A 23,809-nucleotide genomic window follows, 5' to 3' on the forward strand; every position below is an offset into this window, starting at 1 on the left:
CACGAGTCAGTGAATAAATGGGAATTAGTAAGCCCCGGGCTGGGAAAGGCAGTTTTGTTTGACACCAATAAATCCAACATGAGGAAAACAAACAAACTAAAAAAGGGGGTATATCCAAACTCCTGTGAGCCCGCCTCAGTTGGGGCATTCCAAGGAAATATAAGCTCATGCTCTGTGAAGGTGAATTCAGTCTCAACTGCCCGGGCGTACATTCTGGTTGTATTGTGGTTCTGTTTTGGACTCAATAAACCCTATTGCATCAGATCTACTGCTTTCTCTTATTATTGAGTGACTTTAACCAAGTTTTTGTGGGCTGAACTTTAGACACTTTTGAACTTTAATTGTCAGTGGTCCGAGAGGACTCAGGCCTCATCTGACCCTTGGCCTAGGGTCTTTTTAGACACGACAACATCTGCATGCTAACAGCTAACAGCTAACAATCTGTTTTAGATCTAACATTCAACTGGAGATGAATTCCCTTGACGCTGTGTCACAAAAGTCGTTAAGCGTTCAGATTTCCCGACTTCCTCAAATGCATCAGATTGATTTGATTTCTGTTCAACAAATGAGCATATGAACAAAAGTGGGGCGGAAGTATCTCAGGTGTGCATTCAAAGCCCATTCACAGACAGATGAACACAAACTAACTGATGTTAATTTATTAAGACTTTGTAACGTCAGAAGGTTTGTACTGGACAAGTTGGGCCAAATAACTGTTATATCGTAATGACTTTACGAGAACACCAGTGAATGCAATGGGAGCGGTCATCGTTCATAAAAGAGTGAGAGTTAGGAAGGAGTGAGTGATTACGGGTAAACCGGAAATGTCACTGAACGACTTGGTGAACGAGTCTCATGAGCGAATCTTGCAGCTGAACGAGATTTGAAGATCCGGATAACTGCAAAGACCGTGAACTGCCATCTCTAGGCTAACTCTTGCTCGTCCTCCCAGTGCAGCTCCGCCAGGAGGCCAGAGGTCCTCCTCCTGCAGGCGACGTCACAGAAAACCGAGGTGAAGAGGAGTTGGGTGCAGAGGTTAGTTAGGAGTGAAGCTCAGCAGCTGGGAGGATGTCTCTCTCTGTTCGCGGCTCACAGTGAGTGTAAACGGATGGAATAAGGACGAATGAAGGGGCAAAATAAGAAAATCCGGATGTTACTGCCGTTTCTCCTGAAGCCGGACTTCTGCGGGATTAAAAAGTAAGTTTGTTAAGTCAGATTAACGTTGTTCATAAAGTTAACGTTGTTTGGGGCGAACAGACGGCGTGTGTGCAGAGAAGCGATGAAGAGCAGCTTTAAGGCTGCTTTAAATATAATGAACGTTAGGTAAACTCTTAGCGGTGAGTCTGTCGGCGGACGTGTGGTCGGGTTTCCTCCAGCTGCACCGTGTTTGCTTTAAACTAACAGATCTGGAGACGTTTTTATCTATGAAACGTTCTAAGATAAATCACAGGTCCGTACTCTTCAATATAAACTTAGTGCTGATCCCAGTCTGACCCAAAACATCACATAATGTCTGACAATGACTGCGTGCTGTTTTCATATTGGTCTAAATTGAACATTTTTACTCTGACTGTGCACGTGCGAGGTATGAGTCTAAAAATGAGATGTCTTTAGGGATCATGTGTCCTGCTGCTCTGCTGCTTCCTCAGAATATTACTTTCCGCTGCATGCAGCCCGCTGTTGTGTTGGGGGACTGAAGCAAAGTGATCAGATTAAAGTAGATTGTGAATTAAAACTTACCAAGGTGAGGAAGAGAGAACAATTAAAGTGTGGAAGTAAGAAATAACCATTTCGAAAGAGTAAGTCTACATGTGATGTCCTTCTCACAGAAATCATTGATGCCATTGCGATTAATTAATTACATCGCCTGTAATTAATGAGAAGATGTTTACCCCCCCCCCCCCCCCCCCCCCCGAAAAACTCATCGTGGACACTGTAGCTACTTCTGGTGTTATTGTTTTGTATCCATACTTACCATTGGAAACATAAACGTCTCACAGTAACACTAACTAACTAACACAGGTTGGCAGTAGCTGACTCACGCCTAAAATTAATGACAAATGTTTTTGTCAGTTGAGTCTTGTGGCTTTGAAGAGAGAGACAGAGAGAGAGAGAGCGATTTAATGTCTGTTTTCAGTTACTTTGCAGTGAATCACTGTTCTGTTGTCGCGTGATGTCATTTGATCCATCACGTTAATTAACACTTGGAAAAATTCTCTAAGCTGTTTTATCAAGGATGTGCAGCAAAGCACTCTTAAACATCTCTTTTCCCTCGTGCCTTTAGCGCGTGCGCGTGTGCATAGCGCGTGTAGTTTTAACAAAAAAATATATCTTAAAGGGAAGTGTAGTATGTGACCTGAGATGTGAGTTGCTTACGCAAGTGGCTCTGGAGTGTGTTGTCCAAGCGTAGTAAAACAATGGCATATATCCTGTCTCTAATGATGATGATCAGGCGCCTCTCAGTCTGAAGGACAAGGGGTCCCTGCTCAAATGTAAACCATATGATGAGAGAAACATGCGCTCACCTCGATCATATATAAGTGCATGTCGATGCTGACACTTTGTAACAAACCTACTCTTATGCAAACAAGTCGGTGTCAACAGAGGTTCTTTCATCACCTGTACATCATCGATGTCTGAGACACAACAGAAACATCATTATACGCTTACGTTTTCTGCAACTGCTGAACGATAAAAGTGAGTGCAGAAGAGGTGTGTGGTTTGTGTGGTGTGTGTCCCTGTAGTGACCCTTAATATGAATAGGCCAAGGGCAAGGAAAAGGCCTGAGCCCCTTCAACTGTTTTTGAGAGTGTCAGACTTTGTGTTGGTGAAGTCTTGGAGAGAAGTTCAGCAGACATTGTGAGAAAGTGCTTTGCTTACTGCTTTGGGGGAATTTTGATCATAAGCTCATGTTGTTTCTCAGACATCGATGATGTGCAGGTGATGAAAGAACCTCCGTTGACCCTGACTTGTTTGCATAAGAGTAGGTTTGTTACAAAGTGTCAGCATCAATCAGGCTTCTAGAATACCTGTGAGAACACTCAGACAAATAGTGTCTCACTCGAATCTCAGTTCAACATGCACTTATATATGATCGAGGTGAGCGCATGTTTCTCTCATCATAAGGTTTACATTAGGATGGAGACCCCTTTTCTTTCAGGCCAAGAGGTGCCTGATACATCCGCTCATTAGGGGTAGTCCTCTTCTCATTGTGCATGTTTATAGTATCACATCATTTTAGACAGGGCATATACCATTAATTTACTATGCTTACATAAAACATTCAAGAGCCACTTGTGTAAGCAGCTCACATCTCAGGTCAGATACTACAGCTCATAGATAAATGGCCATCAGATGTTGGGGGGTGGGCTCAGTAATATTGAGAAAGAGACTATTATGTTCTAAAAGGCACGTATACAGGAATGCACTTCAATGCTGTGAGAGCGGACGTGCAGGAAATGATTGGATTGGCTCTGGGTCACACAGGTCAGGCGAAAACGTGTGTGTACGGTGAGAATACATACGTGTATACGGTTGCTAACTAATCGACCATGATGTTATTGTCACCAGGAGGGTATGAAAGCAAACACATTCTGTGTTCAGGTTTTTTAAACTAATTCAAATCTACAGCTGGTGTTTTGTTGCCTTTTCATTGGCTTCATTGAGTTTATAAGGTAAGACAAGCAATACAACAGTATACTCAGGAGTGAGGCCTACACCCAGGAGCAACTGGCCACCAAGCCCAGAGATTCTGACTCAATGCATATTTATGCTAATGAGCCCCTTCCATCTTTCCGTCTTTCCGTCGTTCCGCCTATGAGTCGGCATATGAGGTTGTAACAGAGGCGTAAAACAGGCGTAAAAGAGGCGAAACGGCATCTGTGTAAACAGTGGAGCTGGCAGGGTGGAACAGTGCCACATGTTTTTGAAGCACGTGCTGTTTGTTTACACTTCATGCATGTTTTGCTTCTGCAACGCCGGACAACTGTAAGAACACAGCTTTACGATGGCGAGTCTGATGTAAAAGGCTGCATGACGGCGGAGCTTCGTTACGACTCTGAGGGAAATTCTCCTCATTGAAGATACTTTTTTGAAGAACTTTCAAACCCAATGTTATGAATCAAGTCTCTTTACTTACATTTTACATGCAGCATGGAGAGAAGTACAGAAGCTCTCTGCATGTCACTCAGAATGTTCAGGCTTATACACTTTCAGCCCCCTAACCCCATGACCTCTAAAACACACCCACCATTTGTACTCTCCTCAAGAGTTTGGACCTCAAAAAACAGACGCACTCGTAAAATAAATTGCCCCCCATATAATTTCAAAATCAAGCAGGTTAACCCCCATAATGATCCCTGGAAAATTCCAGCATTCCGTCCAAAGTAACCTCTATTTACAGATTCTACACAGAAATGTAATCTATAGGCATGGACGTGGATGTCCGGGATGGCAAGTGTTCTGGTTTCCGTTAGTACGCTTGTAGTCCGACTATATTGACCAATCACGTATCAGCAGGCTGCGGCGCATGCAGGAGGAACGTAATCCTCTGTAACGACATCCCGGCTCCGTTCGACAAACGAGCATTTTAAAGTTGTTTTCTTCTCCTCTTGAGGACAGACCTGACAAAGCTTCATTCATTCACTTTTTACTGATCTGCATCATGATGTTGTTATTTCGTCCCGTAAATGAAAGTCAGTCACAAGAAAAACTGGTTATTTTACAGGAAATAATACAGCACGCCGAAAAGGAAGTGGTTAATGGCTAACCGCTGGCTACACGCCCTGCCATGTTCCCAGGTCATCGTCACACTATAGCTGATGGGATCTGACACACGGTGACAACATATCACATTTGGGAATTGCGATAAATTTCATTTTGATTAATAATCGTACGAATTAGCAAAAATGAATGCAACAGAAGAATACTACAGTCACACTACAGACTACACTAATGTGGTAGGATTTCCCTCAGGGCCTTAGAGTAAAGAGATATTAGGCAAACCATCCGCTGAGGCCCAAACAGACTCGGAGGTCAGGCGTATTCCCAAAGCACAGAGTGGCCTTATAACATCGTGAATCCTCCTGTGTGCTGAGCTGGCCTTCCAGTTATCTGATGTTATGGCTCCAGCCCCACATTACTTGGCTTAACACTTGTTCCCGTCTCTCTGTACACTTGTGACTGTCTGTCTCATTAATAACAGCATATGACTACACCTCTTCATTATCACTGTAAGGGTTTCCTGGAGCCCACTCTGACATGAGGTGCAGATTTGTATTTTAACATTCTATGGTGTCTTTTCTCCTCCGAGTATTACACCTATTTATCTGTACATAAAAAGCTTCCATACAAGTTAGGCACAGGTACAAAACAAAGCAGAACAGGAACCAATGCATGAACGACCAGAGTACCTCCGTCATTCTGCTCCCCCATCTTCTGTTCTTTCTTGTGAACAGTTCTTTTGTAGCAATTTTAATACCGTTATCTTCAACGAGGAGAGTTTCCCTCACAGCTGAGGCCGAACGGAAGTGTACAGAAAGCTGCAGTACGTTTGTGGATTGATGGTGTTGGAAGCTGAGCTGAAGTCCACAAACAGGATCTCTGTCATGGCTCACCTGGTGAAAGTGAGATGTACAAACCTGCAGTAAAACACCAGAACATTGTAGGTCTGATGCTGGATGAGCATTTATAGAGGACGCAGAACTCCTCCATGTCAGGCTGGGGGCTGTTGTCTTGGTTGTTTTGCTCAGGTGATGTGACGGACGCCCTCTGAGTCGGGAGTATTTCTAAGGTCAGAGAGGTGCGAGGACTGACCTGGATGTTGTTGATGAACATCATTCAGTCTCAGGGTACACACACAGCAGGTACAATCGATTCTCCCTGAATACGCTTCAATTCATATTTTAGTTTAAGACATCATCGTCTCCTGATAACTTTGGGAAACTGATGAATTCGAGCCAGCCTCCTGTTTACTGCATTCACCTTCCTGTCTTTATCTGATATATTTCCTTTTCTCTGGAGTGACCATGGCTCACAGACAGAACATGCTGCGGCTCCATCGTCAGCATCAGTGACTGTATATATAGATGGACGACGCGTCTCCATCTGCTCCCATGAAATTGATGCCAAAATAGCCCCTGTGATAGGCGCTGCCATCTTGTGATGTCTGCGCAGTAGAGATCGGCGGGTGGCGCCGCTGTAGCCACTTCCGCTAACCCAAACACACACTTAACTTACCGAAAAAACAGCAAGGATCCCGCACACCGGTGTGTTTAACAGCAGAACAGCTTCTTGTGTCGGTCTGAGGTTAACGTTCACAGGTATGGAAACTTCAATGACTGTAGTGATTGTTTTAGTTACGTTTTGTGGTAGGGTGACCCGCACCGGGGTCTGGCAAAGGCCAGTTGCAGCTGTGCTGAGGAACCTGGATCAAAGGTCGGAGGTCTGGACGGTAGCCGTAAGAAAACCAAGAGCTGTAAGTTATCGTTAACGCAATCTTTTATTCATGCATGAGAGAGAAGTTACAAACACTCAAGGAGCATCAGAAGTTCTCCGATTAGTAACACAAAATGCAGGGATTTATATACTGTTATCACACGTGATGTTTGTTGAGTGTGTGTTTCCAGGAAAACATCTTAGCAATATGGCACAATTCTCTGTATCATGCTTGACAGCAGCAGACAGGATGTCCATTGACGCTAGAAGAATGTCAGAGGGCTAACACATCTTACCTCATCCTGTCAGACATGGCACCTTCAGACTAAGCCTTACACAAACTTGCTGAGCTTTGCACAAGCAACTTAAGCCTTATGCACATACTATACTGATGTCCTGGTTTCGATCACAGGCCTTACGCCTTCTTTGTAAAATGACTTGATTAAGTGATTACATAATAGATTTTCTGCAAGCTTAAAGCAGGTATAAAATACAGCAAAATAATTTCAGGTACCACAGATTCCACTCGCAGATCCTCCTCTATTCTGCTTATCAGGAACTGATTGATTGTTTGTCAACAGAGCTGTCAATCATCATTTTTACAGCATCAAATAACTAATTAAACATAAACCTGTCAGAAAAATTTACACTTGGGTGTAAATCAGCATGATAAGAACTAACTATTGTTGGAAAAAATTCTAGTAAAAGTAGTCTAATGCCTTAAAGTTAAAGGTTTTGTAGTTCAAATGTCTTAAAGTTAACGTTTCTCTAAAGCCTTAAAGTTTTACAGTCAAATTTTTATAGTTGAGGTTTCACAGTTAAATGTTTCATAGTTATGGTTTTACTTTCTAATGTTTTATAATAAGTTTTTATAATCTTAAGTGTTAAAACTCTAAAATAGAATCCTAAGCTGAGAAACTCGCTGGGCTCATTATTAAAGCCAGGTGCAGGGTTGGCAGCTGGCCCAGAAAAACAGGTCCCCCCCCGAGCCCCTCCCTTATCTGTTGTACAGTGCATGAACGTGCCTAATTGGCCTGAGTGAGGAAGAGTCCTGCGGAAAAGTTGGAAATGGGTCGGGCAAAACTGAAAGGAAACAAACTGAGAGCAGAGAGCCAGAGCGAGGGGGGGGGGCTCCAACAGGTGTTGGGGCAAGCTGAAGCCCAGCGAGGGAGGGGCTTTGAGTATATAAGACTCGAGCGGCTGACCCATGGGGAGTCTCATCCGGATGGACTCGGGTTTATTTCTTTGTATTTATATGGGAATAAACTCTTTTTGCATCAGATTCTGCCAGTCTCTAATGTTTGCTTGTCTGAGTTTTTGAAGACTTTGATTATATATTTAAGAGGTTTTTAACCAAGTTTATTACCTAGCTTTAAGAGTTTTTCAACAAAGTTTTATTATCTATTGGAGATTGAAATTAAGTGGCTGACAAGAGGGTTCGGGGAACTTTTTTGACACAACACTATAATGATAGAAACCATGTTTGAGGTTTGTTAGAGATGCCTGAGAAACTTCCTGTTCCACCTTAAATCTAACCTTGACTTAATTACTGAAATAAATCATTGTGTGGTTCATTGGCATTTGAAACTGAACTTCAGCTCACCCTTTGTTCGGTATCCACAGCTGAAAACAGGAAGTCTGCAAGCTGCAGCACGGGGCCCAGAAGTTGCTCCTGAAAGAGGTGTCCTCTGTTTCATGCCACAGTCCTCACTCTGAACCTCCAGGCGTCTCAAAATATACGCAAAGTTTCTAAAGTACAAGGCTGTGCATAAGTCTGTGTGCACTCTCCTAACACACGCTGCACACACGTTTCTGCTGTCATGTGGCCGACATTATAAGCCAGAAATTAGTAATACAACAGCGTCTGGTGATGACAACACCACAGAACAGAGTACACTAACAATAACATTTGACTAAACCTCTTCATTTCCAAATCAATGTAAGGGTTTAAAGCCCATTCTGACATAAGGTACAAATCTGCTTCACTGTCATTAGCTGGCTAATTTTGTTATATGTTGTATTACAACATATAATGATGTTTTTTCCTCTGAGTATTCCACATATACATCTGTACATAATTAGTAGAGATGCACGATATTATCTGCAGGTAATGGTACCAGGGAGTATGGGGGGGGGGGAGGGAACGAACCATGACGTTAACAGTGAAAGTTGTGTTTTGTCTTTCTTCAGTAGATCTCAAAAAATGTTTTCTCCAACATGCACAGAAAAAAAACACCAACAACAAAAAGCTGCTGCAAAATCAGGCATTTTAGGCTGCTCGGAAAAAGCTTTTACTCCGCTGTTCCGCCTCAGCGCCGTAACGAAGCTCCGCTGTCATGCAGCCTTTTTCATTTTACATTGGAGCAAGCAACGGCGGCACTAAGCCGCCCCAGTGTGTGTTTTTACAGTGTTCTGTTGTTGCAGAAGCAAAACTTGTGAGAGGTGTAAACAAATGGCACGTGCCTCAAATACACACACACGGCTCTATTCCGCCCTGCAGGCTCCGCTGTTTACACTGACGCCGTGTCGTCTCTGTTATCACCTCCGATGCCTTCTCAGAGGCTAAACGCCCCACCATTACGCCTCTTTGCGTTTACATAGAAGATGGAACGTAACGGGGTGTAATAATCCCGCTTTAAAATTGCATTGTAAAAGGGGCTTAACGATGGAACCCCCCCCACTCCCTTTGCACCTTTGATACAGAACAGTGAGGCTGAATTACGGCGTTACAGTCCCACTGTGTCAAAGGAGCTTCAGAAGTGTTAAAGCGTTGTTCCAGGGGGACGAGGTGTTGAGGTGTTATGTGCTTTTCATTGATGTAAAGAGGAGTGGGGGCCAGGCTCAGCGGGGTGCATGTTAGATCACCGTAGGTTCCTCACCTGATGTTTGGTGATTTAAATATCAATGCTCTGACTGTAAGCAGCATTTACACCTTTAGCTGCAGCTTTGCAAACATTGGTGGTGTTGTGTCTAAAAAGACCCGAGGCCACGGGCCAGTTGAGGCCTGAGTCCTCTCAGACCACTGACAATTAAAGTTCAAAATGTGTCTATAATTCAGCCTCCAAAAACTTTGTTAAAATAACTTCAAAGTCACTCAAGAATGAGAGAAAAGCAGTAAGATCTGATGCAATGAGGTTGATAGAGTCCAAAACAGAACCACAATCCACAATTCACCTTCACAGAGCATGTGCTTATATTTCCTTGGGATGCCCCGCCTGAGGCGGATTCACAGGGGATTAGATACACCTTCTTTTTATTTTTCCACATTAACTCAGGTTGGATTTATTGGCGTCAAACAAAACTGCCTTCCCCGGTCCTGTGGTCAACTAATTCCCACTTACCCACTGACCTGGGACACAGTTATTTCTGTCCCGACATTAGTCGGTGTTTTTTAAAAAACACTTCTATGCATGCACTTTAAACAGAATTTATGGTGCGAACCAAGAATTTCTCTCTCTCCCACATGTATAGTCACGCAAGGTACATTAATCATGCATCGTATGGGTGTAAAATATCCCTCTCTTACAGTCCCAGCTGGTTACACATTACCTTATAAGGGCTTTTAGACAATCAAGATGGTTTCACAGTCCCCAAAAATGTCCAACAGTGGCTCCTGAGGAGCAGCTTTCATACTTTTCTTACAGCCACTCACCTACTCCACAAGTTGTTTGAAAGTTTAACGTCTGCACTGAGCTCCTAACAAAAGTAAAAAGTACCAGCTTTATTGAGTGAATGAAGCTTTGTTCACTGCGTTAGGAGAAACTGGGAAAAACAGTGTTGTTGTGTTTGTGGTTGTGTGTGTGTGTGTGGTGTGTGTGGTTGTGTGTGTGTGTGTGGTGTGTGTGGTTGTGTTGTTGTGGTGTGTGTGGTTGTGTTGTTGTGGTGTGTGTGTGTGTGGTTGTGTTGTTGTGGTGTGTGTGTGTGTGTGTGGTTGTATTGTTGTGTGTGTGTGTGTGTTGCGGTGTGTGTGGGCGGTGTGTGTGTGTGTGTGTGTTGTGTGGTGTGTGGTATTTAAGGGACATAACATGATGTCACTGTTGTCCAGAGGATATAAAAGCTTATGTTCAGGTTTTTTGTCATTAAATCTGCAGGTGGTACTTCGGTGTGTTCAGTAGCTCACTGAACATTTGCTCTCCAACAGCTTATAAACTGAACTTTGGTTTTCTGTTATTTTGTGCACAAGGACTTTACTGTTAGTGTGACAGCCGTGTGATTCAGGGAGCGTGATCTCACCTGGTCCTGCTCGTGAAGGAGCCATAAAGGGTCATGGGTCATGGGCTCTGCACTGTCGTGACTTTAGCATCTATATCAGACGTGAAAATGACTTCATAAAACATCTTCATGTGTCGTTCTGTGAATGAGAACCGTCCGCTGTGTCGTTGCTGTAAAGAGCTGCAGGTGTGACGAAGGGCGGAGCAGACAGACGCACACAGTCGACTTCGACCATCCTGCGGGGTTGAACAGAGGTGTAGGTGTGTTAGCTTGTTGTTTAATCGCTGTGAAACAATCAGAAAATGTCTTATTTCTCTGTTTCACTGCTTTATTTACATTAAAGGTATAGTAAGGAAGATTTTTTCTTTAACAACACATTCAAACTGGGCCGCTCCTCCTGGGCCCTTCATCACCAGAAGCTCACTCTCACTGTCTCATGTGAGAACACGCCCAGTCTGCCGAGCTAACACCGACAGCATCACAGTTACCTTTTCCGCTAACATGCTAAACACCGGTTACTGTTGCGCTAGCATGCTAAGCCCTGCTTAGCTTTGCACTAGCCAGTCTGAATGGAGCCCAGTTGCTAATTTGAACCACTCCCACACTCACCTATATGCTGTGATTGGCTCAGGGAACCACGACAGCGCCCCCCCCTGAAAATGTCCCACGTAAAGCAAAACAACAGAATAGATGCAGAGGGAAGGGTCTCACAAGGGTCTGCACATACACTCACCAACACACATGTACAGAGGCCCAGAAGTGATGATTTATATTATATTTGTAAAAGTCTATATTTTATTTTTCTACTAAAATCGTACTTATTATACCTTTAACGCGCCCGCTCTCTTTACTTCCTGTCTATGTCGCCCAACCACAGCTGCTCTCTCTCTTTTGCTCGCAGCAGCTTTGAGTCTGACTGAAGATCTGTTGTTGTTTTAAAGTTTCAGAGCTATCGAGCGTAAAAATAACAAAGAGCAAGACTGTGCACGCGCGGTAACAAAAGAGCGGTGCTCTGATAGACAGATGACTGTGTTTTTAACACGAGTTTGTTGCTCACAATGTCTCGTTCTGTGTGGGAAAGATGAGGAGCGTCCCTGGGATGAATGGATAAAGATGAGGTGCGTCCCTGAGATGCATGGATAAAGGGCGTGTACCTCACAACATGACTGTCAGACTCTTGGATTTCTCATGTTTATTCTTGTTATAAAACTGGTTTTGAATAATTAAACCAACAAATGCAGCGTCCTTTTTGTTTCAGGTTTTCCAGTTTTGGCAGGATGTTCTTTCCACATTCTTCTTTGGCGTCTCTTACTTGGAAGCCCTGGTGTTTTGTTGTGTCTTGGTGCAGGCTTGTTCTGTCTCCGCTCTCATGCACACCACAGGTTCACTTTTAAGTTCATTGTCTCCTCAACAAAGGCCAAATATTGTAACATTACACAGTGTACACATGTATAGCAACTTATCTTATCAGTCCCTTTTCACATCAGTACCTGTAAGCAGATATATATACTGTATCTATTAGTAACAATACACACGAGTTAACAACGATTGCTTTTGCTCAATTTTCTCCCACAACACAATCGAACACCCACCCCGTCCCCGTGTGAAGCAGTTTATCACATTAAACCTGCATGTTTTTTACATTCATGTTAACTTTGTTTACGTCTCGTCTTCTCCACCACCTTGTCTTTAGCACTGCTACATTTGTCCTTTTTAATAAGCTTATGCTGTATTGTAGGATGATTCTTATTTCACCACTGTGGTAGAATTTCTCTGCCTCCATGGGTAAGATTACGCTGAGGCCTTGGAGGTCAGGCTACAGGCCACAGGCTTCTCCAGCACAGTGACCTACTGTAACTCACTCACTGTGCTATGAAGACGCTGCTGTGTTCGACAGCTGCACAGATAATGTGAGCTGTATCTGAGGAAGCCTCCATCATGGGGCCTTCAGTGTGTTTCTTCTGACAGACAGAGCTCCAGGCTCACATGTGTCCTGTCCTCTGTCAAAGTAAATGATTGATCACTTCTTGATATTTTTGAGACCTGTATGGATATTCATGCCTCTGTTAGTATGTGTCAATGAACAAAGGGCAATGTCTGTTCATGTTCCCTGCTTATCTCCTCCTCCTGATAACATCCTGACCTTTTCAGAATCAGGATCAGAATCGGGGTTTATTGCCAAGTAGGTTTGCACTTATAAGGAATTTGTTTTGGTGATTTTGGTGCACAACAACAACTAACAAAGAACTAGAATAAAGTTAACAAAATAGAATAAGATAAAGAAAATAGGCAATAAAAATAAAAATATAAAAAGCAATACGTATAATAAAAAATATGTGCAACATATCTAACAACATATTGTCTGATCATGCGATGCATACGAACTCTGTGAGCTCATTCTGTTACACTGATGTACAATCATGTCTCATTGGTTAAAGCGTGTCCTGTGTGTTCTGTAAGAAGCCTGTGTACCCTCCTCTCTGTACTCAGGTAGTCTCTCTCCATAATATATATTTATCTTCAAATCCATCAGATGCTTTGAGTTTGTTATGTTAAAGGAAAATAGACCTAAAAGTCCCAAATAATAAGAGATATGATTGTTGATAACTTATATGGACATGAAAATGTTGTGGCAAAAAGCTCCACAAACTGTCTTGTCTGCAACTTAATTTCAATCTCCAATATATAATAAAAATCTTAAACATAGGTAATAAACTTGGTTGAATAAATCTTAAAATTGAGAAATAAAACTCAAAAATAATCTTAGATATAGCAAAATCTGATGCAACAAAAAGCTTTATTGAGCACAGATAAACTGATACATCAATAAATCAATGAGTGTCATCCGGATGAGACTGCCCACAGGTCAGCCGCTCGGGTCTTATAGACTCTGAACCCCTCCCTCCCTCGCTGGGCTTCGGCATGTTTTTTTTTCCATTGCCAGGTCTCTGCCTAATTAGTGAAAGTGTGTCGCACGTGGCAGACGTGCCACCCCCTGCTGGAGCCCCCCCTCCCCCAAATCTGTCTCTCTGCACTCGGCTTGTTTCCTTTCAGTTTCAGGACGCCTGTTTTCTCCTCTCTAGATGAGATAAGGCGGCCAGCTTCCTTTGATCTGCACCTGGCTTTTATAATGAGCCCAGCGAGTTTCTCAGCTTGGGATTCTACTTTAGAGCTTTAACGCACTGGATTATAAGATCTTACTTTAAAACATTTGACTATAAAACCTTAACTTTAAAACATTAGACTGTAAAACTTTAACTTTAAGACATTTGATTATAAGAACTTTAACTTTTAAAACATTTAATTTATAAAACTTTTGGATATATAACTTCAACTAAAACATTTGATTATAAAGTGTCAATTTTTTTTTCAACAAAAACACACTGCATTAATCAGGTATAATTTCCTGTATCTTTTAATATCGCAATAAAAATCGCAGAACAAACAAAAAGATATTGCTTTATATGTTTTGTTTTTTTTACAATACCATGCAGCCCTAGCGGGTGAAATAAAACACTACGAGTGCTCGACCAATCAGAAACGATCAGCACTGCAGGCCCCGCCCTGAAAGTTCCTGGACCTTTGGAAAGTACTGTTGGAAAAAGTTTGTCAAACTAACTTGAATGTGAAAGTAAACCATATAATCAGAATAAAGAACTTATAATCTGTGTGAAAATCATATATCAGGTAGAGTGTTTGAAATCACGTGTTCATCAAAAAATGTGCTTGATGCTTTAAAATGATTTGTTTCTTTGATTTTTAAAAAATCCACTCTGTCCTTTGGTCAGATATAACCGTGTCGCGAGTCAGGTACTTTCCAGGATAATAGGTTTCACCTACAGGGGGTTTTGACAACGGTAAAATCCAGCTAAGAAGGGAAGTTTGACGGGGTTAAAAATGGCCAGATTGTTCCTGAGCATTTGCAAACCCCACAACAGATGGAGCATCCTCAGGGAACATAAGACCAAGCCCTGTAGGAGCCAAGTCAGTCTTTGACAACCGGGTGTAGGCTCATATGATAAATCTTGTTGCATCCGATCCTGCTTTTTAATTCCTCCTTGAGTGACTTCAATTACTTGTCAATAGTTTTTGTATCCAGCCCCTAGACATTTATAGAGTCTGAACAGTCAGTGTTTAGGGAGGCTCAGGCCTGATCTGGCACAGTGTCTGAGACATTTTCTGACACGGCAGTACTACTCCCCGAGCCGGGACTTTACAAAATCTAGACCCTGGTTCCTGCGGTCAAAAAGCACCTTTTGAGGAACTCCCAGGGTCTAAATATAGTTCCGGCGTAATTGATTTACCCTCCTTTTGCGGGTAGTAATTTCCAAAGGTCCAGGAACTTTCAGGACGGGGCCTCTTGTCTCTTTTCCAGTGTTGATTCAATGAATCCATTTGCAATGCGATAAAGCCCAATCCAAAACAGCACAAGTACACTCTCCTCCATGCTAACAGGCTGTAGTGTCTCAAATGATGATACCGGCCCGTTTGTCGCGTTTTATGGTGTCATCTTTGTTATATGGCCCTCATCATCTTCTTAGTGCCACCTACTGGACTGGCAGTGTAGTGCAGTTACTTCTACTGTATCTTCATACGTCATTGAGCTGATTTACATAATCTTCCTGGGACTTAAGGCCGCTGTGGAAACGCAGACAACAGTGGGCCACAGGAAGCATTTAGTTCCTTGAAGAGAAGTTCCTGGAACTTTTGGTCGAAAAGCACCTCTACTAGGCGTTAAGTAGACAGCCAGAGTTTCAATGCCTAGAGACCAGGAAGTGTTTTGTCATTTCTCCGTGATGAAGTTCTATAAACTACTTCAACACGAGCCATCAGACACTCCTGAGTCTTCTTCACCTTCTGGGGTGTCGAGCTAAACCAATCCCCATCACATTGGGTGTGTGAACAACATCTTAACTCTGAGTTTGACCAGATCCAAAAGAGGCTGTTTAATTCAGCTGCAATTAGTTAAAGCTTGACTATTATACTGCTAGCACAGACCAGGTTCTTGGTTCGATTCCCTCTTCAGACGTAGTGGGCCTTTCTGTGTGGAGACTGCATGTTCTCCCCGTGCATGCATGGGTTCCCTCCGGATACTCCGGCTTCCTCCCACAGTCCAGAGACATGCTCGTTAGGTTCACTGGTGACTCTAAATCGCCCGCAGGTGTGAACGTGAGTGTTGGGGTAAAAACAGTGTAGAAAAACACCCCAACACGAGACTCTTGATGCCGTTTAAGTGTTAACGTTTGTTAAATGTCTGTTGTGCTTGGCTGTTGTGGTCGTCACTCCACAAAAGAGAACAAAAACATGTAGATCCAAAACTCCTCTCTCATGCATGAATGGATGAATGGATGAAGGCAGAGTGGCTGCTTGAAGGGTCAGAGAAGTTTAAGTGGAGAGAAACAAAACAGACTCTGAAAATCAAGTGAAGTCACCCTATGACGTACCAGCTTGTGCTCAGGCAGGGTCATACAGGAAAGAAGCAGAGGAGAGAGGGAGGAGAAGAGAGCCGGAGATGGTCAAGCGATGTGAGGATGAGTTATGGCTGCAAGTTAGCTCTGGAGGCCAGAGAGAGGTGCAGACCTCGGACCCAGCTGTAGTTTGTCGTGGTTTGGACAGCTCCAAGCAAAGTCATGCAAAATTAACATATAATAGCTGCAGGTGTCTAGTTCAGCACCACTGAAGCCCAGAGCACATTCACACTGTTCTCACCTGTTTTTACTATAAGCATCAATTCCACATGTTCGTGCACAGGCTTCAGGCTTATTTAGGCTCACCTGAGAGAAACCGCTCAACCCCACCAACAGCTGGCTGAAACGGGTTTCACTCTGATATTGGTGAAGAGTTTCAAGAGATCAACTGTAGACAAAGAAAAGACTTGGACTTGCAGATCGGAGTTCATCTGCAAAGAAACTGAACAGTAGCGCTTACTGAACAGAGTAAGCCCTACTTTTCTCAGTAGCGATGACATCATGATATGTTTCTCACCTGTTACACATGTTTCCTGCTGGACATAATCCAGCCCCAGAGTCTGTTCCTGGAACTCATTTGGACCACTGTCGTCTCTTTCCCGGACTCTGACACCAACATCTGTTGGACCACTTATCTGAACTACTATTCCACACCACAGTAAACAAAGCATTCTGTCACACAATATAAGGAGGGTGAGAACAACCCAGTATTTTGAATAAGCAAAGATCATCTGAAGGGTGCGTGTGCATGCGTGTGTGTGTGTGTGTGTGTGTGTGATCTCTGTACCCTGGCATGACTTCAGGGAAATGTCTACATTAAAGATGTGGATGTGTACGATGTCATACAGAGATGAGACAGAGACAGATGACAGAGAAGCTTTGTCATCGTTGTTGTTGTTGTTGTTGTTGCTGTTGTTGTTGTCGTTGTCACTGTTGTTGTTGTATTGGTCATTGAAGTTCACTGTGCTTGAATTGATTGGACTCAAAGGACTCAGCCTTGTGAGTCCATAATAATGACATTTAAGACGATATGCCCCAGCAGGGTGGAACAGGAACAGCGTCATGTTCTGGAGTTGTTTGTGGAAGGAACCAACATTATGTGTTAACAAACAAGAGTTAGGACACAGCCTAGAGATACGGGACTTAGAACCAGGGCAGAAACAATCTGGTTTGTGTGTTTGCTTAAGAGACAACCAAAGAGATTATTTCAGTGTAAATGTTTGTACTCTTGTTCACTGTTTAACAACTGTTGTATTTTTTAATGTCTCTTTTTCTCTCTCAGGAAAGTTATCACCTTGAACTTCTACAAGGCTTAACAGACAACAAACATGGATTCTTGTGCCTGGATGAATGGACAGTACCGACGGGTTGGACCACCCTTACAGTCCTCAGGAGCTGCTGCTCAGCTTCCTTATGAGATGATGAGGAATCTGCAAACTGGGACAGTAAATGCCCCGTACCACCACAGGACTTTAAACTCTGGAGACGGGCAACCACAAACTAATCACACAGAGATCACACATTTGCAGAGGGTCGGGCCTGCATGTCAGAGAATATCTTCTGAGCGAGCAGCTGCAGGGAGGACTAACTGTAACTACTGGAACGGAAACCATCAAAGTGGAAATCCTCGTCTGCAGGTCAACAACGGTTTTCAGGCTGCCACTATGCAAGACTTCTACCAGAGCTCTCCTCAGAATCCACTGAACCGAAGTGCATCCAACAAGATGACGTCAAATCTGCAGCACGGTGCACTTTGGAACCACTCGCCTCAAAATGTGAACGGAGTGTCGACCCAAGCCAATTCAGCATACACGGCCACAGCTACCTCGTTTCCACATCAACAAGTGGTTCACTCAAACACTGCAGTGTTTCCCACTGCTCACAACCTTAATCACAGACAAAACGGCATTCAGAACGGATTCCCTCCTTCTATCCCTCCACCAGATTATTACTCTGCTGAGTGTCAGTCTACCAGATATAAAAGTATTAGGACAAACATGACAGAAAGTCAGGCGCGTCTGGCGTTTTCCAGAGTGAGTCATCCAGCTCAGCAAGACCCAACTCAACTTGGCTACAGCCGGCCGATTGAAAACAGCCTCTTCCTGTCAAGGACGAATGATTGCTCCTTACGTTCCTCTGCTGATTCAGAAGAGCAGATCATTGCAAGAATTGCCGACAGTCTACAGAAGTCGTGCACTGCCGACTTAGACAGTCAGTCCTCTGTGTATACGAGTTCACCTTACAGAGGGAGGCAGTTTATCAGCAACAGCAGAATGATGCAGTTCAGTCATAATGTGCAACCTGCTGACAGTTGTAACACTTATGCACCTCAATCCTCACCACACAGTCCTGGACAGACTTCAGCTAAAATCACCAATAGTCAAATGCCAAGAACACAGCAAGGCATGGCTGCACCTGCTCATCACAGCTCTGTACCGAATGGCTTCTTTGGAACAGGAGATGGCGGTGGAAATGCCAATTTCCCTACAAATAACAGATTCTTGGACAGGAATCATGTTGGAACTTCAGGTGATGCATTTCAGTCGATGATGGTTCCTGAGAACATTTCACCACAGCTAAGTAAATCCTATGTAGAAAAACATCGAGAAATACTTAAAGTACTTGGCGCGCTCCCATCAGTCAAGGCAAATGATGGCTCAGTTCACCCGTCTCCTGGCCGCACAGGCACGAGAGCTGTAGCTGTTGTGCAACCGTTGGCACAGGAAAGCCACCAGGACGGAAGAAATGATTCCTCCTTTGCTGAGTGCACCACAACAGAATCTGTAAGTTCCCTTCAGAAAATGGTCTCTGAACTTGCTGGAATAAACAGTAAGTCTCCGGATTCAAGAGAAGGGTCGAATCATGTCCAAGAAAACTCAACTCCAATACTGTCTGATAAATCTGGAATCAGTGATTTATCAATGTCAGGTACTTTTGTGTCCTCTTCAGATTCAGCTGGGCATCAAGACTCACAAAAACAGTCATGTGAGGATGACACAGGATCAGAGCAGGCTATGAACGTGCAAGTAGACCCATGTGTTTCACCAGCCGCTCAGATAACAGCAACCTCTGAAGAACCAGTGAGCCAAAGTGGTGAAGTGGACACCAGTGAAAATCCATCTGATCCAACAGCCGATGTTGTTGAGCTTTCTTCAATCGAAACCATCACATGCACAACTGTCGTATTGAAAAGGTTTCTACTGGAGGCGGACAAAATATACAAGAATATCATTACAGATTCCCAAAATGTGTTTTCTTTATGCAAATTATTAAAAATGTTTTGGGATAACGACATTAAACAAGTGATAAGTCAAATTAATTCAGGCTGGTACCCTAAATTAATCCTCGAGATCAAAGAATTCCACAGCAAACATGTAACACAGGACACTGTTATTCTGTCCAAAGTTAAAAAAGTTCATTTGAAGAACCTTTGTGGCCACCGTGTCCTCAAACATGATGAAGTTTATGCAGAACCGCCCTACAAATCATCGTGGCTGAATGTCAATGAGCAGCTTGATGACATTGATAAAGAGTTTGGCTTCCCATGGCCTCTAAGGCATCATCCTCCCACGCTCGATGGTGACGCCCTGCTTGACCATGCTGAGACAATCCGTTACATTTCTGCTGAACTTTTAAGTGAGGAGCCAAACCAGGCCTCACCCGAAACCGAGCCCGAGCCGGTTGACTCAGATGAAGAGCAACCAGCCTCCCCTGTTGAAGCAGCTTCCACACAAACTGCTTCTTCTAATAGAAGAGAGAGTGAAGATTCCAGTGACCCTCTTTACTCATTTGAAATCCGAGTTCTGCCTCAAGAAGAGGCCAAACTTATCTTTGAGCAATTCAGTACGGACACCGAGAGTCAGCCAGAGAGAGTCATGAACGGCTCTGTGGAGACTGAGGAACTACACGTCCCACTGAACGACTCAGAACTGGAGGACAAGTCAGTCAGTCCAATAGAACAGGTGTGCTGCATTGAAAGGTTTACGCAAATCATCCAGGGGTCAAGCGCGAGTCAGTGCCAGTGCCAGAACGAGCAAAGTCCTAAAGGAAGTCCCGATAAGGACAAGATGACAGAACTAAAGGAGGATGAACTGCGTGTGATCGAGTCAGACAGAGAGTCCAGCTCTGTCATGGAGGGAGGATGTCCAGAGACGGGTTGGGAGAGCATGGACAAACAAATTATAACCTATATTACAACTGTCGACCATCCTATGGCCGAAGAAGCAAATAGTGTTTCCCACTTGATGAGTAGCAGTCCGTCGAGCGTTATACTCCTAAGTGGAAATGAGGATCTCTCCAGCAGTGAAAGTGAAGTTCCCGACCAGATGACCGACCTGGAAAAGGATTCTGAACAAGCTCAGGAAAGTATCCAGCCGACTGAGTCCAGAGACGTCCCTGAAATTCAGCCAGACTGTAAGGTGGACTGTGAACAAGATCCATTTGAACATACAGGGAGGACACTCACATGTTCTCTGGTCAGCAGTGATGAAGGAGGTAATCTCTCCAGCACTGAAAGTGATGTTAACAGCCAGAGATCAGAGCTGAAAGAGAGCAGCGGACAGGCTCAGCTGATGTCTGCAGATGTGGGACAATCGTCACTAAGAACTGCAGAAGAACCAGCTCACGCTAGTGCGACCGCTGCTCTCCAGACCACTTCAGACCTCGGTCCATCACAGGAAAGTGTTGTAAGAAAGCGGAAGAGATTCCAAGATCATGACAGACTTTTTAATTTCCTGAAGAAATCAAAGAAAAGCTCGGTGGATGTGGATTCACAGTCTGTACACGAGGCTGTTTCAAAGTGTAGGAAAGGGTTAGTCGATGTGGCCGATGGGGAACCTTCAGCCTCACATTTCAGAAACGTGAAGCTGGCGCTGTTTGGCTCAGCACAAAATGACAAATGTGATTTAGGTGTTGGCAAAAAGAGCCATTATTCACCTCCAGGTGTGTGTAATCCAACACAACAGCCTCCAAAAGTTCTCTCTGTGAGGCTCAGTCCCTTGAAGAGGAAGTCCAGTGATGCCGCCCCCACTGAGGAAACCTCACTTAAACATCGGATTCACGAAAAATGGAGTAAAAGTTTTCTACCGACTGAAATTAGACGCAGAGGCAAATCTAAAACACAGAAGTCTAATTGTTCTTCTTTACACGGGCCGAGTCTCAAGAAAGCTGAGAGGCCTGGCAGTTTGGAAAAGAGGCGCTGGAATAGAAAGACAAAAGGGAAGAGGGAGAGGCAGCTTTCAAAGGGACTCAAACACAGTGAGGAGACGACAAAGAGGGATGAGGTCGCCCTCAGACAGCCGGCTGATCAGGAGACGGGTGATGCAGTCAGACCTCTGCAGGAGAACAACGTCCTGAGGTTCAGCGTGTTACCAAAGACCTTCACCTTCACGGATGGACCCCACGGGACTAATAACAGCAGAGATGCTCCTCCAAGTGAGTCAGAACACTGAGATAAAGGTTGAAGGCTTTGTGGAGCACGAGTGAGGCCCAGGTCTCCTCTGAATCTGACTCATTTTGTGGACATCACTGTTTGTCACTGAACATGCCTTGTTATGTAGACTGGTGCATGCACGCCATACTGAATTATCTGTTTCCATTTACTAATATCGTGAGTTAGAATGCATTGTGTCCTGTGTTGTGGGAAGCATAACGTGTTGATGTGACATTTGTGATCCGGCCAAATAGAAGTTCAATGAATGAATGTTCTCAGCTGAAGCATCAACACATGATGATTGAAAAACAGCGACCTGCAAGTGGTCACGTGCTGGAATAATCTAAGCTAAATATGGCTACAACTAAGGACTGTTTGGATAGTCGATTAGTCATCGACTATTGAAACGACTAATCGACTACTCGGAAAATGAATTGCACAATGACTTAATGTCTGTTATTAAGCTCTCAGCTGTAAATGTAGTTTGGGGTTCTTTAAGTTCTAACTTACAATAAAAACAATAAAGTTCTTCATTCAAAAATATGTCTTTGCTGCTGATTTGGCTCCGACTGATACAGAAGAGAAATAACAGGAGAGAAACTGTGAGCTGAATCACACAGCGAGACTGAAACTTTGGACTGAGCTGCTGTTTTAAACAGAGATGCGTCGGGTTCTTTCTACAGCACTGCAGTGATATATTAATGTTAAAAGCCAATACTACTCCGTCTATAGATGGCTAATGTTAGCTAGCTCAGAAGCTAATTATCTCATCCGTGCGAGTCTGCATCATCCACAAGTCCATCATGCCTTCCCTTCAGATGCTCGTGCACCGACGTGCTCTCGTGATGAACGAGCTCCGCTTCACAGATCCTGCAGGCGATCCTTTTCTCTGCAGCGTTGAGGCTGAAACGCTCCCAGACTTTACAAGTTATAGGACGCGATGGCCAGTTTACTATGTTTTGTTCACCTGTTGCTTCCTGGTTGCTGTTTTGCATGAGCAGCTCTCAGCTGAGATAGTGAGGATGTGAGATGGCTCACCCCTCTGCAACGCAGCTCCGGAAAACGTCGTTATGTCCGCGCTCAGCATGAAAAACACACACAATGATGTAACCGACCAATTTGTCATCAATTTCTGCCAACAATGTCGACTAGACTTTGCACCCCTAAAGCCAAATGGAGGACTGAGCTTTGTGTTAGTGGTCCCTACTCATACACTGCATAAAAGGAGGTGCCTACATAGACTGCTCAGGTTTCTTTGCAATTAAACTCATTCAAACCAAAAGTCATATTCTTGTCCTTTTTCTGGTTGATCTCTTAACACGTGTTCTCCAACACTAAGCCCTTCTGTCTTATTCTCTCTTTCAGATGAGCCTGGACATGCTGAAGGAAAGAGCTCAAACAGAACCGTCACGAGGGAAAAAGGTAACAAATAAAGCCAAAACATACACTTGTTCTGTTTTGTTCTTTTACAGTTTACTGACCTGTGTGATTGTCACTGCTCTTCAGGTGTTTGGAATCCAAATTCAGAGAGGAAGTATATTCCACTGCGTCCACAGACCTCCGGGCTCTTCCACGAGTTTCAGAACAAGTACAAAGAGATGACACAGCAGCAGTAACACGGGTTCTTTCTGTCGTCCTGTGTTGTCATGGAGTCGAGTGAAGCCGTGTTCTCTGTTCTGACCGTGTTTTCCTCTGCTGATTACAGTCCTATTAAGACTTTCACTTGAGGTGCTACAATATCCGATGCTCGCTAACGATCTGACCTGTAAACTTGACCTGTCTATATTTTTTTACTTTCAGTGTGCATACTTTTATATTTTTACAAATGTGTATTTTTATACATGACAAGAAATGTTTTCTACTTTTTTAATGTACATTTGAGAGCGGAGTTTAAATGTCCTGCATGTTCATGTGAGCTCTTTGTTTTGCTGATGTGTAAATATTTTCTCTTTTCTACAGCTGGTGTGTGTTTGTGTGTTTAATGGTGCCGTTGATACCAGAGCGCAGGGAAGGACGCATGTCAGTTTTCATGGTGCATCACAAACTCTCATTACGTTCAGTTTTTCTCTCTTTTTGACTACACTCGGTAATACAAGCGTCCATGTCGAGTGTGCATCAACCCAACATGATGTCCTGAATCTAAAGCTAAATGTAAAACGATGTCATCATGATGTCATCATGATGTCATAGATGGCAACATGTGGTTAATCTCATTAGTTGTGTAAAAATACAGCATGTTCTGAGTGTACAAGCTCACAGGAGA

At 43.6% G+C, this 23,809-nt stretch overlaps 1 long non-coding RNA gene across 1 annotated transcript; it reads left to right on the forward strand.

Annotated features, from left to right (window-relative positions):
* The first annotated feature begins 1,075 nt into the window (after positions 1 to 1,075).
* LOC138613508 (uncharacterized) lies at positions 1,076 to 23,442 on the forward strand. Its single transcript, XR_011309726.1, has 3 exons — positions 1,076 to 1,197; positions 22,912 to 22,968; positions 23,053 to 23,442. It is a non-coding gene; the product is annotated as an uncharacterized lncRNA (long non-coding RNA).
* The last annotated feature ends 367 nt before the right edge of the window (positions 23,443 to 23,809 follow it).

Source organism: Semicossyphus pulcher, unplaced genomic scaffold, assembly GCF_022749685.1.
Source record: "Semicossyphus pulcher isolate SPU_LCO1_2020_fin unplaced genomic scaffold, fSemPul1.0.p SCAF_8, whole genome shotgun sequence".
Lineage (NCBI taxonomy): Eukaryota > Metazoa > Chordata > Actinopteri > Labriformes > Labridae > Semicossyphus > Semicossyphus pulcher.